At 38.9% G+C, this 15,000-nt stretch overlaps 1 protein-coding gene across 1 annotated transcript in view; it reads left to right on the top strand.

Annotated features, from left to right (window-relative positions):
* The window catches only part of LOC121859056, a gene marked incomplete at its 3' end in the record, with an annotated part of 43,281 nt that overhangs the window by 458 nt on the left and 27,823 nt on the right, over nucleotides 1-15,000 (top strand). Inside the window, 1 exon segment of the mRNA XM_042355714.1 lies at nucleotides 1-1,930. This exon segment is cut by the window's left edge and continues 458 nt beyond it.

Raw genomic sequence — 15,000 nt, 5'->3', positions numbered from 1 at the left:
GGAAAATGACACACCTGTCCTGGGTCTAGACGTAAGAATTGTGGTAATCAGTGACTTGTGTTGTGTGATGATGATAGTAATTGATGGTTTGTGATGAATCTGGACAAATGATCGTCCTTACCTGGCATGAAGTCGCTAATCAACACAGGTGCGACGAATCTCACCTAAGATGACATCGGCGACACATAATAAGTGTAAAGACGTGGAATTTGACCTCTGTTGACCTCGTAAATAAGAGGGTTACCTTGAGTTTGTTTTAGCAGTGAAGATATATAATTTAAAAGACCAGTGACAGTGATTCTGATTTGACTTGACCCCCGAATGACCTCGTATGGATATGAAAAAAAAGCTGACGTGACCTGACTTAAAATCTGCCCTCGCCTGAAGCATTTCTCCCATCTGTGCACCGGAACAAAGTCGAGGAAAATTCGTGTACGGTATATTAATTCTCATAAAGGTGTATTGATGTACGTGTGTGTGTTATCAATATCAACCGTGTAGGAAGTCAAGGCGAGTTAGAGAGAGAGGTCAAAGGTCAAAGAGAACACAGAAGTAACACAGTGACACTTACCCAGGTATTGTCTCATCAATCGGTCTCGTCACCTGAGGAAAAAGAAGACAGTGATTGTGATGAAAACTGACGATGTAATGAAGAAAATTTCCTTTTAACAAATAGAAAAACTAATGCCCAGAAATAGTGATAATTAAAACAGTGAACATTGATTACCTACGAACACCTGCTCCAAGGTAATAGTTATCAGATAATATACTAACTAAAATTACATAATATACTGTATATCATATAGTGCATATTCATCTGCTATATATTTTTGTACCCTACTGTATCAAGACATATAATTAGTTCTGAGTGACCTAACTGAAATCACCTTTAAGCTCTGAGTGACCTAACTGAAGTCCCCTTTAAGTTCTGAGTGACCTAACTGAAGTCACCTTTAAGTTCTGAGTGACCTAACTGAAGTCCCCTTTAACCTCCGAGTGACCTAACTGAAGTCACCTTTAAGTTCTGAGTGACCTAACTGAAGTCACCTTTAAGTTCTGAGTGACCTAACTGAAGTCACCTTTAAGTTCTGAGTGACCTAACTGAAGTCCCCTTTAAGTTCTGAGTGACCTAACTGAAGTCACCTTTAAGTTCTGAGTGACCTAACTGAAGTCACCTTTAAGTTCTGAGTGACCTAACTGAAGTCACCTTTAAGTTCTGAGTGACCTAACTGAAGTCACCTTTAAGTTCTGAGTGACAAGACCAAGATCTTAACAACGTCATTTGATACCTTAAATGACGCCAATTCACAAACCATTGATAACTCGTAAGATTATCCCAAGATCACCCTAATGCTTTATTTGACCTGTTCAAGATCACCTCAAGAACATAATTAACCTGTTCAAGATCACCTCAAGACCTTAATTAACCTGTTCAAGATCACCTCAAGAACACAATTAACCTGTTCAAGATCACCTCAAGAACATAATTAACCTGTTCAAGATCACCTCAAGAACATAATTAACCTGTTCAAGATCACCTCAAGAACATAATTAACCTGTTCAACATCACCTCAAGAACTTAATTAACCTATTCAAATTCACCTCAAGAACATAATTAACCTGTTCAAGATCACCTCAAGACCTTAATTAACCTGTTCAAGATCACCTCAAGAACACAATTAACCTTTTCAAGATCACCTCAAGAACATAATTAACCTGTTCAAGATCACCTCAAGAACATAATTAACCTGTTCAAGATCACCTCAAGACCTTAATTAACCTGTTCAAAATCACCTCAAGAACTTAATTAACCTTCTCCAAATCACCTGACCTCACTTCAGCGAGGTCACTGTCGGCCTTATCCTATCCACCACGAGGGCGCTGTAACACTTAACAAGGCAATCAAGCCATTACAACAACCAGCCTAATTGTAAGTAATTGACTAAATACTTATAATAAACGACTTACTTATAAAACTGAAATCCCAACTGAAGGAGATTTATAAACTACAGAAACACGAGATTACTGTATCCTTCCCATCCTTCCCATCCTTCCTTGCTTCCTTCCTTCTCCTCCTACCTGGCCTCCTTCACCCTCTCTTCCTTCCATCTTTCCTTCCTCCCCCCTCACCTTCCCGATAATAAACTACAGTCCTTTACAGCTTACAGTCAAATTACAAAATATATACAGTGATATCGATTCCTTTGTGTAATATCGTCTACAGTGGAATTATTATTAAATTTTTTTCACTTGTTATGATTTACGTGTTTATACAGTTTCTACAGTTACTTATTTAGAATCTATTCTTTGTTGACACTCTAAAGGGGACAAGGCATAAAGGGGACAAGGCATAAAGGGGACAAGGCATAAAGGGGACAAGGCATAAAGGGGAAAAGGCATAAAGGGGACAAGGCAAAAAGCAAGTCGTATTATTTTTTTTCGAAGTTGATGTTATGATGTATTAGGTTAGGTTAGGTAAGGTTAAGTTAGGTTAGGTTTGGTTAGGTTAGGTTAAGTTACTGTGCTTTTAAGAACTTAGGGTTTTGGTTTTAAAGTTTGTATTCTGGGACAGTATATATACACTAGCTCTCTTTCTCTCTTTTGTTTGCTATCTTTCTTTCTCGTTTGCTCTCTCTAGATCGTTCTCTCTCTCTCTTGCTCGCTCTCTCTCTCTCTTTCTTACCCCCCCTCCCTCTTTCTCTCTTTTTTCTTTCTCTTTCTTCCTCTATCCCTACGTCTGTCTCTCTCTCTTTCTCTCTCCCATTTCCCTTTCTCCCTCTCTCTTTTCCTCACTGTCCCTCCCCCCTCTCTCTTTTTCCCTCTGTCTCTCTCTATCTCCCCCTGTCTCTCTCTCTCTATCTCCCTCTCTCTTTCATTCACTGTTACTCGCTTTCGTTGTTGATGCCTCCATGATCAACCTTATTATTATTATTATTATTATTATTATTATTATTATTATTATTATTATTATTATTATGCTAAATGGTCATTACACATTATCTAACGTTAGGGCATTAGGCTAAATTATATCACATAACCGTTTAAGTATAGCATTATTTAACACCAAATAACAATATAGGTAAACAAAAAGAAATACAAAATAATTAAAAAAATATCATACACTGAAATATATATACAAGAATTCCCTTAAAATCCTAAAATAAACCAAAATCCCCCTAAAAATCCTACACCTAAAATAAACCAGAATCTCCTATGTTATATAAAAAAAAATTCCCATAAACCTTTTTTTTAGACGAAAATCTCTGGCTTTTTGTGGCTTATTAATTATATATACGATAATTTGAAGCTTCTTTTCAGTCACGTATTGATTATGTAATTAGTGAGGAGTAATTAATTATCTTCCACGATAATTATTGGAAGTTGAGGCTTTAAATTCATCTATTTAAGAATTTTAATAATGATAATAATAATAATAGGTTAGGTTAGGTGTGTCAGAGTCAGAGAGAGAGAGAGAGAGAGAGAGAGAGAGAGAGCGAGAGAGAGAGAGAGAGAGAGAGAGAGAGAGAGAGAGAGAGAGAGAGAGAGAGAGAGAGAGAGAGAGAGAGAGAGAGAGAGAGAGAGAGAGAGAGATACCATAATAATAATCCTCCTTGTAACCACCCTCCTCACACACACACACACACACACACACACACACACACACACACACACACACACACACACACACACACACAGCCAGACAGACACATACTCACACGCCATTTTTATTATAGTTCATCACGCACTCTGTCGTGACCTTGAACCCTAGTTATTGTCCTCGTGTATGATGTATGTATATGATGATGTGTATAATGATGTGTATGATGATGTGTATGATGATGTGTGAGATGATGTGTATGATGATGTGTATAATGATGTGTATAATGATGTGTGAGATGATGTGTATGATGATGTGTGAGATGATGTGTATAATGTATGTGTATAATGATGTGTATAATGATGTGTGAGATGATGTGCATATTGATGTGTGTAATGATGATGTGTGAGATGATGTGTATGATGATGTGTATAATGATGTATATGATGATGTGTATAATAAATGTGTATAATGAATCTGTTGAGGTTTATTTAGATACATTTGTTGATGTTTATATATTTAATGACCTGTGTGTAGTATTTATTTAGTGTTGTTAATGCTTGTTCATTTAGTGAGTATTTATGTATGATACTTAAACTATTTAGTGACCTTTGTAGTATTAATGTAGTGACCTTTGACCTCTATTTCAATAATGACCTTTTTTTTAACTCAATATCTAAGTGACAGTGCTATTGACCTATTAATGTGTTAAATATGATAATTAATTGTTAATTTTATCCCTAGTGATGTTAAATGAACGTATCTAATTAAAATATAATCTGAGTGTAATTAATTTTGATGTTAATTTTTATTTCACATGAGATTTCTAATTTAAGTCTTAAGTCAGTTTATTGTATATATTTATTTTAACAACTTGATTTATGAGGACAAATTTATATCTAATCTTTTTCTTCATCTCCATCTTTCTCTTCTTATTATCTCTCTCTTTCTCTCTTTCTTCCTTTCTTTATTTCTTCTTAAACTCTCTCTTTCTCTCCTCCAGTCTTCTTACTCTCTCTCTCTCTCTCTCTCTCTCTCTCTCTCTCCTCAGCACCCGGCCACCAAGACGCTCACACCCTCTGCACCTCTCCATTGGTCACTGTCATGCCGCCTGAACACTGCAGTCTGTTACCTAATTCTTTTCATATTATTCTCTCTCTCTCTCTCTCTCTCTCTCTCTTTCTCTTGTTTTTCTTCTTCTCATCGATACATTTCTTATTCTTAACATTATCTACATACTACTAATAATATTGGTAATAATAATAATAATAATAATAATAATAATAATAATAATAATAATAATAATAATAATAATAATAATAATAATAACAACAACACCCAACACCTCACCTTGTACATTAAAGTCAACATAATCACAGAACAGGTAGAGCACCAAGACATAATTAACCTGGGACATACAGGTAATTGCTTTATTAATTAAGTAATATATTCATGTCGTAATGAGCGGTGTACCTGAGAGTGTAAGTAAGGAGTATTGTAGTAGTAGTAGTTATGTTACAGCCTGGATGAGATGTCGACTGTCCTTCTCTTTCCTTAGGTCGGCTTTGCTCTGCCTCAGGGGAACGCGAGCATCGGCCCCAAAGCCGACAACAGTTGCAGATATTGATTATGAGGCTACAGTCACTGAAGGCCGCATAGATCTGCGGCTCAACTAACTCAACACAGCCAGGGTTGCTACTTATGTATTAGGATAGTTAATTTTAAGGTAATAAAATGGCAGCGAAGGTGTGGCTATTGGGAGAGGATGGTGGCCACGTTTAAAAAAAAATAGTAGTAGTAGTAGTAGTAGTGAAGAACACTGCAGGAGAGACTAAAAATTACAGGTGACGGAAAGCAAAACACCGATGACGTTGCAAGAAAATTTGGAAACAAAATGCGTGTGGGAAAAGTGTCTTTGGCGGTAAGATCTCTCACAGAGGAATCCTCCGGTGGGGTTCTGCCAATAAACAGAGAGACATTAAAACTACTGAAAGAAAAACATCCCCCTGCAAGTGATGAAGAAGGCATCAGGTTCCAGGGTGACTATATCCCACCAAATGCTGTCCTGTTCGAGAAAATAACAGGAGAGATGGTGTGGAAAAAGGCACTGAAGACTCGAGGAGGAGCCGGCCCTTCAGGTGTGGACGCAAACGGTTGGAGAGTCATCCTCAGCACAAACAAGTTTGGCCCCGTAGCAAGTGATCTCTGCACTGCCATTGCCGTCCTTGCAAGAAAGCTTGCATCCTCTTGCTGCCAACACCTCCATGCTCTGACGGCCTGAGGCCTCATTCCCCTGGATAAGAATCCAGGATGTAGGCCTATAGGGGTGGGGGAAGTGCTGAGGCGAATCATCGGAAAATGCATAATGGAGGTGGTAAAGGATGATGTCAGGGCAGCAGCAGGGAACCTGCAAGTGTGTGCTGGCCACCAGGCTGGTGGGGAGGCGGCCATTCACGCCATAAGAACGATATTTGAGCAGCGTGATTGTGAGGCCGTTCTCCTGGTGGACGCTTCAAACACCTTCAACATACTTAACCGCAAGGCCGCACTGCACAACATCAAGATCAAGTGTCCAAGCTTTGCAATGTATGTTGAAAATTCCTATAGGAATCCATCAGACCTCTATATAGTAAACAACAAGGCTTTAAGAGGTGATACCATCTTACAGTCAACCGAGGGAACAACACAGGGGGACCCTGTTGCAATGGTAATGTATGCAATTGGCCTATCAGTGCTCCAACAAGAAATAAAATTTGATACAACTGGGGTCAAACAAGTGGCGTACGCTGATGACCTTACAGGAGCAGGAAAAGTGGAGGAAATCAAAAAGTGGTGGGACCTGGTAACATCGCGAGGTCCACAAATAGGGTACCACCCAAACGCCAGCAAGTCCTTCCTCATCGTGAAGCCAGAACATTATGAACGGGCAATGGAGGTGTTTGACGGAAGTGAGGTCAAAATAACAAAGGGTGGCCAAAGAAATGGGACTGATATTGACTTGCAATATCTGTCAAGACGGCCGTTGACATCAACTGCCCTTGACAACCATTCATTGCCAACTCTCCTTCTAGGCAGGGCACCACATATGATAGGGATCCCTTCCTTCGACCTAATTCGTTCACTAGCTGCCTCGAACTTATCAAGAAGCTCCTCATTATTTTCTTTTTTTTTGCTCTATAATAATTAAGAAAAAAACTTATTAAATAATATTTTAGTTGTCAATTATAATAATTAGTTCCGTGTTTTTGTAGGTAATGTTTTCGTATCTTGAATGACATTTTACTCATTACAGAGACGGAAAGGGGGAGGTGGAAGAGAGAGGACAGAGAGGGGGAAAAAGGAGGAGGAAGGAGAAGGGGAAGAGGAGGAAAGGGAGGAACAAAGGGGGAAGGAATAAGGGATGAGAAGTGGCAAAGTATGGGGGAAGAGAGCGATCAGAGGAGGGTAAGGGGCAAGGACGAGATGAAAAGGAGGAATAGGGAGAGAGAGAGAGAGACAGAGAGACAGAGGAAGTAAAAAAGGCAAGAAGGTGAATGTAGAGGGAGGGAGGGAGAGAAAAGGGAGTTGGTGAGAGGGGAGGAGGTGTGAGAAGGGGGAGAGAGGAAAAAGGAAAGAAGTATAGCAGGGAGAGAGAGAGAGAGAGAGAGAGAGAGAGAGGAGAAAAAGATAAAAGTCGATTCAACAGTTTGCTATTTACAGTACAAGTTGACCTCTAAGTTAAGTCTAGTCTATAACACGACATGACCCCATCCCAAGTGTGACCTTTGACCCCCCTCAACGCCCAATTTATTCTCCTATAAAAACTGAGGAATATTTTCATAAGGTGATCATGTCAGGGGTTAAAAATGGCAGGATATTCCGACCAACACGACACTTCCACTAAGCTGCGAGGTATGAAGGTGGAGCCACTATAAAACCGGGTCACATAGTTTAGATATCAGGGTTTTTGCATAAGACCGTCTTTTCCTTCTCTCTCTCTCTTGTGTTTAATCTCTCTCGCTCTTTTATCTCTAACCCATATCTATTGTATCTTATGTTGTCATGTCTGTCTGTCTGTCTGTCTGTCTGTCTGTCTGTCTGTCTGGCTGTCTGTCTGTCTGTCTGTCTGTCTGTCTGGCTGTCTGTCTGTCTGTCTGTCTGTCTGTCTGTCTGTCTGGAGTGTCATGTCTGTCTGTCTGTCTGTCTGTCTGTCTGTCTGTCTGTCTGGCTGTCTGTCTGTCTGTCTGTCTGTCTGTCTGGCTGTCTGTCTGTCTGTCTGTCTGTCTGTCTGCTTATTTTATCTCTCACTTTAATTTTTTTGAGAATTCATAGAACAAATAATTGACAAGAAAATAATTTAACGTATGTGATTTTTTTTTCTAGAACCATAACACATAACACATAACACATAACACATAACACATAACACATAACATACATAACACATAACATACATAACACATTACACATAACACATAGTATATTACACAGAACTGAACAAGGTAATTAAATGATTAGTGATGATAAGGGAGAAGAGGTGAGGGAGTTAAATTGGAGAGAAAGAGAGAGAGAGAGAGAGAGAGAGAGAGAGAGAGAGAGAGAGAGAGAAATAACAACAGAAAACGAACAAGAGAGATAGAGAGACAGACATAAACCATAAACAAGAGAGAAAGAAACCAAACAGAGAGACATAGGTTAAGAGATAGTAAACAATCTCTCTCTCTCTCTCTCTCTCCCTCTCTCTCTCTCTCACACACCTGTACCTTACCTGTATGTTGTCAAGACTCGCCACCTGGACGTGAGATAGCGCTGGGGAGGGAAGAAAAAAAGTTACAGTTATCATAAACATTTACACCAGATCAAGAAATACAATATTCTCGAGAATTCTGTAATACTGTAATATATGTATGTAAGGTGGAGTATATTATAATAATACTGTAATATATGTATGTGAGATACAATTCACTGTAATACTTTAATTGTGTGTGTGTGTGTGTGTGTGTGTGTGTGTTGTCTGAATTATATAGTCTGTAATATTTATGTTGTGTGGGATACATAGTTTGTAATATGTTTGGTGGAGTACAGAATCTGTATACTATAATATGTATGAGTTATGATAAAAATACAAAGGTTTTAATCCTATATTATTTACAGGAAAATTTATTGCGAGTAATATAAATACTCGCCATAAGGTACATAAACTGTAATATTACCTTGCCTATAATATATGATGTAAGACACTGTAATACCTTTCCAACATTCCGGTAATACAGAATGAATAAATAGTGATGTAACATATACTGTAATCTTGTAGGCCTACATAGCGGGAATTAAGTAACATTTGTACCTGTACTTGTATCTGTACCTGTATCCTGTTCGCTCCTGTAATTAGTAAGTGAAACAGAACAAAACAGAACAGTTCGCGAAGTGTAATTGGGGACTCAGCATCAAGTCGTTTCTATAGTGTTATTCATAATTAAGAAACTGTTATATTTAGCGTAGCGTTCATCTGAGTTCTGAGAATATTAGTATGAGAAAAAACGCGTAAGGAAGTGAACGTATTATTTTTGACCAATCATAGCAGCTAGATAATGCGTATGTATTCTTCTTGACCAATCATAGCAGCTAGATAATGCGTATGTATTCTTCTTGACCAATCAGATTTGTCTAGATCAATCAAATCAATTCAGTGTTGTTAATCCCCTTGACAAAACAACTTTAACAACTTTCCCGAAAAAATTAAAGTGTTGCCAACCCTACCAATTTACATAAAACAGCGTTGCCAACACTCCCCCCCCCCATTGAAATATAACAGCGTTGCCAACACTCCCAAATGAAATATAACACAATGGTTCCAGTTTTTACCGATCAAATAAAACAGATTTGTCAACACTTCCGATAAAAAAAAATAGTATACAAACTCTCCCGATAAAAAACAATAACAGCATTACCAACACTCCCGATTAAAATAAACAACAGCATTACCAACACTTCCGAGAAAAAAAAAGAAACAAAAAAAAATACAGCGTTACCAATCCACGCGCCAGCCTCACATATGATAATTAAAAAAAAAAAAAGAGAACAGTGTAGCCAGAACTGCCATACGGTAAAGCCTCGGTCATTTTCTCCCATTATGGCAAATTTTTATTGCAGGAATATTCATGAACGAAGCAGCCCCCCCAGCCGGCGTCCCTTGCAACACGGGGTCTATACAACATCAACATTTACATAAAGCAATGAACGTCCTAGCTGGAGCGTCAAGGTAGCTGGCTGGCTGGCTGGCTGGCTGGCTGGCTGGCTCTCTTGTCCGTAGGTTAAGTGAGGACAGACAGGTAGAAGAGGTACAATAGGCTGTCATTAAGAACGTGGGTTATCCTTACGTAGGCATATTTATGGGTATTATTATTATCATCATCATTATTATTATTATTATTATTATTATTATTATTATTACAATAGTGTCATTAAATTGCACCACTAGAGGAAGGAATTCGTCAGTTTTGCATTAGGGATAAATTAAAGAATTATCCCCTACCTGTCTACCTGTATCTCAGTTCAGGCTTCGTCATAATTGCCTCATTAACACCTGCACAATATACATAATCATTTAAAGTACGGCCATATAATAGTTAAAGCTAACCTAACCTAACCCAATAATATTTCAAGAGCTATATATGCCTTTTATGTACCCAGGTTGAGTTAAATACAAACGCTTCAGTTGTTGACGTGATATATCTTTTTTAGTATTCCTCAGGACGGACTAATATATTATAAGATCAGGCTAAGTTATATTAGTGATCAGTTAATCAACATCAGACCTTCATAATTTATACCGACAGTAAACGATATTTTAACACACACATTCCCTTTGTTGCACTCAGGTAGTAATTAGTGTACCTGTGCTTTATACGGAAGTAATTTAGTTAAGGAATCATTATATTCTGTTTCGTCTCATATAAGGTCATTAGCGTGCCTGAGTTGTCTTAACGTACTGTACCTGAATCTCTCCGTGTACTCGTATTTCTGTACTCTAAAGATGTAGTCCTGTTTACGAGTACTTATGGTCTCCTGTCAGGTTATTAGAACTCAGTTGTCTGGCCTACAAATCAGTCGAAATTGCGTGTGTGTGTGTGTGTGTGTGTGTGTGTGTGTCCCGGGCGTCAGAGTGCCCCAATGGGTGCTTAACCGACCAGTAAGTGTTAGTTTGTGGACAAATTGCACTTACTGCAACATTGCAATATTGATGATGATCGTGATGGTCCCTAAACCAATTTCTCTCATGGTTGCAATGATGATATTTTTTGTGTGGAGCTCAATGATTTTTTTGTTGGGTAGCGGCCAAATTACAGGCCAAGTTTATATATAAATATTTACCTAACACACACACACACACACACACACACACACACACACACAAAGTCTCTCTCTCTTTTTTTCTCTCTATCTCTTTCCCTTTCTCTTCCTTTCTCTCTCCCTTCCTTTCTCTGTTTTACCCTCTCTGTTTCCTCTCTATTTCATTCTCTCTCATCCTTTCCCATCTCTCTCTCTCTCCCTTCCTTCACACACACACACACACACACACACACACACACACAGCACAAGAGTGGCGTGGTCCTGACAGTGTACCAAAAGAGGTTTATGTGACAAGTCCAGTTAAGTGTTACCAAGTTAGTGTCCGCCCCTCATACAGTGGACCGGGGGGCTCTAGACTAGACACCCTCATCTTTCTTACCGTTGGAGAATATGGGGTGTGTGTGTGTGTGTGTGTGTGTGTGTGTGTGTGTGAGAGAGAGAGAGAGAGAGAGAGAGAGAGAGAGATGTAGAAAGTGAGATATAGGGAGAGAAAGGAAAACAGAGAGAAAGATATGTAACTAACCTACCCAACCCTACCCTAACCTAACCTAACCTACCCTAACCTCAGCTAACCTACCCTACCCTAACCTAACCTAACCTACCCTAACCTCAGCTAACCTACCCTACCCTAACCTACCCTAATCTAACCAGTCACCAATATGCCGTAAGGGAATTCGTGTAACAAGATTCACTATAAAAAAAAATTAGTAATTTTACGAAATACATAAAAATTTAAGGGTTACGTAAAATATCTGGTAAGACTGATTCTCTAAGCTAATACATGTACGGTACGTGTCCTTTTCCTCTGTTTTTCTCTCTTTGTCTTCCTATTCCTATTCTCTTTCTTTTATATGTCTATTTTTATCTTTTTGTTATTTTATCTCGCTCTTTCTTCTTTTCTTTTCATTCTCTCTCTCTCTCTCTCCCTTTTCGTTCTTTATCTGTCATACTAAATATTTCATGTAATTCCCCTCTTTATCAACCTCCTTCGTTCTATAAATAATACAAGAGAATCATACAAAAAAATACAATTAACACAATTGTTTATTCCTACAGTAGTTACAAAAAATACATTACCTTAACCCAGTTCCTCATTATAAATTAAAAAAAAAATTGCGGCCTTACAATTTTTTTTTCTTTAGTTAATTATTTTTATACCTGATGGCGACTCCGGTGTTGCCATATGAGAGGTATTGTTATTTTTTTCGGGGATGTTTTAATTTTATTTATTTATTTATTTTTTTATTAGTTTTTAATTATTATTTATTTATATATTTTTTGTCCTTCCCCTGTTCCTCCGTACATCTTTTTCCACTCTCTCCTGTTCCTTTTTTCTTCAACAATTATATTCTCTCCCTTTCTACCTTTCTCCTTCCTTCTTCCCCATCTATCTCCCTCTCTCTCCCTCTTTGTTGTCTTTTCTTAGCTTTCCATCTTCTTCTCTCCCTCTTCTCACCCCCTCCCTCCCTCCCTCCCACTCATGTTCTTCTATGCCTCTTCTCATTCCTTTCCTTCTCTCCCATTTATTACCCCACCTCCTCCCCACCCACCCACGCACCCACCCCCCCCACCCCACCCACCCACCCACGCACCCACCCCACCCCACCCACCCACCCACGCACCCACCCCCACCCCACCCACCCACCCACCCACCCACCCCTCCCTCCCCCTCTCCTTCCAACTAAGTTAAATTCCATCAGAACTTTGTAAGGTCATACACAAGGGCTCACTGCACAGGACACCTTCAGGTATATGTCAACACCATCTGCAACAAGTCTTTCACTCACCTGCCTCCTCCTCCTCCTCCTCCTCACGTATTTCTAACTTAAAATAAATTTCTCCCGTAACTTAAAAATAAATTGCGTTCCAGTCTCAGTTTATTTTCGACGCCATTATAGAGTTGTTGGGATTCGTATAATTGTTATTTTTTTTTTAAGAGTAATGGGATATGGGGGAGAGGATGTGGTTGTGATGGCAGTAGTGACTCGGTTTATTTTTTGAGGATATACTTACAAGATAGAGATAGACAGACACACAGACAGACAGACAGATAGACAGATAGACAGATAGAAAAGACAGACAGAAATTAAACACCCATACCTCTTCCTCTCCTTCAAATATCTTACCCAAAAATGTTACCCTTTACACACATATCCCCTTAGACTTGAAGACCCCTCAAACTCTCCTTCCCCTTCCTCCCTCCTTCCTTCCTTCCCCTTCCTCCCTCCATCTACCTTCTTTCCAAATACGACAACCTCAAAAAGAATCCCTCCTCCTTCCCCCTCTACCTTCCCTCCTTTCTCCATCCCCCTCACTCAAAAAAAAGGGGGCAAATTCTTCCCTTTTTTTATTTCTAGTACGACGCTCTCAAATGCCATTTCCGAAATCCAGTAGAATTTAGGTCGTTCTATTTTACCGACAGGGGACGAATAGACTCTGAAACGAATATTGGATTGGTATCTCTCTCTTTCTTTCTGTCTGTCTGCCTGTCTGTCTGTTTCCGTGTCCTTCTCTGTGTCTGTTTATCTCTGTCTGTCTCTGTTTTGTCTGTTATTCTCTCTCTCTCTCTCTCTCTCTCTCTCTCTCTCTCTCTCTGTAAAACACACCTGTACTGACTCATTATCGGTGATGCATGTGTGTTATTGATACCTCTTGTAGGTGTGGTGTTGTAGTTTGGCATTCTTACAGGTGTGGTGTGGTTCGTCATTGTTTTCAGCAGGTATAGTGATGTGATACCATTACTGCTTCTGACAGGTGTGGTGTAGTGTAGTGTGGTGTGGTGTGGTGTGGGTGGTTCCTATTCTTCGTGTTGACATCTACTGGTTGGTTTTCTATGAGGCAAATATTATGATCCCCTGTTTTCTTTGGTTAATTCAAGGGAGGTAACTGTGGTACTCCCACCAACAGCCAGAGGAGTAGGAGTGATTATGAGACACATACTCCAAGCTCTTCTAAAAGGTCTCTTGAGTTTAATTCTTTTAAGTGACAACGGTAAAAATATCAGAACTGTAATTAGTGTAATGAGTTAGTTTACTGGGTACGATGACTTAACCCCTTGAGTACGATGATTTAACCCCTTGAATACAATGACTTAACCCCTTGAATACGATGACTTAACCCCTTGAGTACGATGATTTAACCCCTTGAATAGGATGACTTTACCCCTTGCGTACGTTGATTTAAAGTTTAACCCCTTGAATACGATGATTTAACCCCTTGAATACGATGATTTAACCCCTTGAATACGATGACTTAACCCCTTGAATACGATGACTTAACCCCTTGAATACGATGACTTAACCCCTTGAATACAATGACTTAACCCCTTGAATACAATGACTTAACCCCTTGAGTACGATGATTTAACCCCTTGAATACAATGACTTAACCCCTTGAATACGATGACTTAACCCCTTGAGTACGATGATTTAACCCCTTGAATATGTTAACTAAACCCCATATATGACCTTTGTGAAGAAGATACATAAAGACTTTTAATTCACTCATAGGGGAACAGATAAATGGCTATAGTAATTTTAAAAGGCACGCAGCACTTAAATGGCACGAGGTTCAAACAAAACTTCCTTTATATGAAAACATTTACGTAAAGATTTTGTTTCTTATTTTAACTTAGAATTGACTATATGTGTCCAAAAGTTTGAAGTAAATATAACTAATTGTATAAAAGTCAGTCAATCTTTTATTTTTCTTCTTTTATTTATATGTTTTAGTTTCAAAAGGCCTTAACAATATCGGGTGGCCTAAAAGACTCACCCCGGCCATTTGTAAAAGCCGTTTTTATCCAACCAGTTACAAAAGTTTTAAAAGCAATTTGTTCACGAAGTCAATAGTGGATCTGAATGGCTGGCCAATCAGCGTACGTGCTGGTTGACAATACTGGGGAAAGAATGGACGATTCCCCCTTCCACGCACACCAGGGCACACGTTCGTTGACAATACTGGGGAAAGAATGGAGGCTGAGGGATAAAACTCAATTGAACTGGGAAAAAAAAAACTAAACTGGAGAATATTGAGAATAAAGAAGATGAGCTGATGAATAGATAGATAGA

This window comes from Homarus americanus, unplaced genomic scaffold (assembly GCF_018991925.1).
Source record: "Homarus americanus isolate GMGI-L3 unplaced genomic scaffold, GMGI_Hamer_2.0 scaffold20112, whole genome shotgun sequence".
NCBI lineage: Eukaryota > Metazoa > Arthropoda > Malacostraca > Decapoda > Nephropidae > Homarus > Homarus americanus.
This window is presented reverse-complemented; position numbering and strand designations above follow the sequence as displayed.